This window comes from Cupressus sempervirens, chromosome 2, assembly GCF_028749045.1.
Source record: "Cupressus sempervirens isolate cs-2001-9-10 chromosome 2, ASM2874904v1, whole genome shotgun sequence".
NCBI classification, from domain to species: Eukaryota; Viridiplantae; Streptophyta; class Pinopsida; order Cupressales; family Cupressaceae; genus Cupressus; species Cupressus sempervirens.
The window spans coordinates 241067159-241070055 of NC_143119.1; the positions used below are offsets into that span (position 1 = coordinate 241067159).

A 2897-nucleotide genomic window follows, 5' to 3' on the forward strand; every position below is an offset into this window, starting at 1 on the left:
CGTGAAAATTCATCTGGAAAACAATATTTGTATCTTCATGCCATTTATAATAATTTCAAGCTATAGCGTAACGGTACAATTTACAGCTACTTCTTGTGCACTATACAGAGCTCATCGTCTACATGAAAAATAAGAGCATAAAATGCACCAAAATCAATAATAAATTTAATTTTACTCTCTTAAAAATTTAGATGCACGAATCACAGAAACACTTAGTAGAACAATACACCCTTAGTTAATAAAAATATTGTAAAAGCATCCAAATTTGTTACAGATGTACTCACAACCAAATTCAGTCTCTGCATGGCGGCTGCAAATCTCAGGAACACTTGCATCCTTCGAAAGTAAAAGGTTAAAAAGAGCGTGCATGCACAATGTTCTCAATTTCCTGAAAGTGAGAGAAACAGTTCGGAAAATTAAAATTTAAATACGCCGTTGCCAGGGATCGAACCCGGGTCACCCGCGTGACAGGCGGGAATACTCACCACTATACTACAACGACGACTTAGGAGCGAGCACCATTTCAGTTTAAGCTGCTGCAAAATTTAGGACGGGAAGATTTAAAGGTCAAATCTCCTCGCGATCACTTATTTTTATGGGACAAAAAAAGAGCTTAGAAATTAAGACGACTCTACAGAGGGAAGATTTTCGCAGCATTGAACAGCTTGAAAATTGGTATCTTTTTGTTTTACACTGGTGCTTCTCCATTCAAGAGACTTGTTTGAAACCTCTTTCCTGGATTTTTGCTCTGCCCTTCTTTTACTTGGATGCTATTTATTCTCTAATTCTTTAGGCTTTTGTGCTGCTCAAATAATTTACGCATCAACCATTCTTTCAAGTTTCCACAATTGACATAATAATAATATTTTTCCGAATGAGAAAAATTAGGGGAAAGGCATCTGAGGCATTTTTATTGATTTAATCATTTTTTTGATTTAGAAATTTTTAATTACATGTATGAATATCTTAGATTATATTATATAATTCTTCAAACTTTTGTTAAGAGAGTGCTGTTAGTGGTCTTAATATGATAGTTTTAATAAATGTAATAATTTAAATGTTATCCTTGTCAAATTATCTATATTTTCAAAGAAGCAAAGTTCAATTATCTTTAAATATTTATAATAGTAATATATTGAATTAATAAATAAAACATCTATTTAATTTAGAAATGTGACTTTCAACTATACCAATCATGTAGCAATCAATTCTATGCTACAAACTTGCATATTCACATTGAATATGATGCTCCTTTTTCTATTGCCTACATTTCTTTTTTAAATCGAATACAAATAATTTACACACTAAAATTAGAAAGACTATATCTACAATTTGCCTAATAATAAATTTAAATTATAATATTAAATATAATATAGTCGATAGGCTATTTGTGAGAACTTTGTTTCCGAAATTGAATTTTTGATGGAAAAGTTATTAGTTGGCCGGAAAATTGTCAATTTGACTAGAAAATTGCAAAACCTTCCTATTAATTATTTAGCGGCCAATTTTATCTCACTCTAGTTTTAACTCTTGTTTTCATATTTATTAGTTGTTATCTCCACATTACCTCATGTTGTGATCTCTATTCATTTTTATATTAGTTTAATTTTTTCTTTAAATATTATTTTTTAGTTTTTATAATTTAGTCAATAGAATATTTGTTAGACATTTCTTTTTCGTATTTCTCTTATCAATTTTTCATAATAGATTTTTTGATGAATTTTTTAAATGATTTTTTTTTCTCCAGATAAATTTAATTTAAATAAATAATATATATTAATCTATTTAAAAGATTTTATTAAATATTATGTTATAATTTAAATTGAAAATTATTAATAATCTAATTTGTCCACATAAGATTATATTTTAAATATTCACTTTTAACTATTGTTTTCTTTTCTTATTTATTTAAAAAAAGTTACTTTGATCTTCACATTAGCTTATGTTTAATTTCTATTTATTTAACTTTTGATTTTTTTAAATGATTTAGGTTTTAGTTTTTAAAATATTTTTTTTATATTAGTTTAGTTTTTGCTTTAAATATTGTTTCAGTTTCTATAATTTATTTAGTCAATAAAATATTTGTTCAAGAAATCATTTTTTTTCATATTATTTTTTTGTATTTCTCTTATTAATTTTTTGTAATAGAACTTTTTATAGGTTTTTTTAAAATGAATATTTGTTCATATTTGATAAATTAAATTTAATTGTAAAATCTTGAAATTATTGAACATGTCTCTTGAGCAATATTCAAATTTCTTAAATATTGTAAATTCTATATCTATGTTTTAATCTTCAACTTTTTAATTTTTGTATTTTCATTTAAATAAAATTATATTTACATGATTTAATGTTCATTCTACATTTTTCTCTTAAATCTCATCTTCTATCAGTGCACTCATTGCATGTACAAAAGCATGTGACTGCTAGTAATGGTTGTGAATTGGTTTCGAGTATGTTATGTCAATTCATGTGCTTGTTTGTGATAGTTAAGGACATTCACTTATTAATGGAGATCATCAAAATGGTTTGATTGAGGAGATGATCCTATTATCCAACATATTCTACATAAAACATTTTCTAAGCATTTATGCTCGTTGCGATAAGCAAGAACAAAAGAATAAATATTTAAGATAAGTGTATTGCATCATGTTTATCTTTTATCAATTCAAATCTACACACATGTTAGTTTATATCCACACGTGCTAAGGTTATATTGACATGTGTAAATCCGAATTAATGACGAGCTTCAAAAATCAAAGAGCTTCATCTAAGTTAACCCTTAAAATCTAGAATTTTAGTGAATTAGAAATCAAGCTAAGTATTGTATTTTAATTTATCAAAATTTTAAGCTTTCTCATTGACCTAAGATGAGTTTCTTTATCATTGTGATCTAA

General features: G+C 26.2%; 1 non-coding gene across 1 annotated transcript; it reads right to left on the bottom strand.

The window, feature by feature from the left end:
* Window positions 1-430: 430 nt before the first annotated feature.
* TRNAD-GUC (transfer RNA aspartic acid (anticodon GUC)) lies at window positions 431-502 on the bottom strand. The gene has a single exon. It is a non-coding gene; the product is annotated as a tRNA-Asp (tRNA).
* Window positions 503-2897: the final 2395 nt, after the last annotated feature.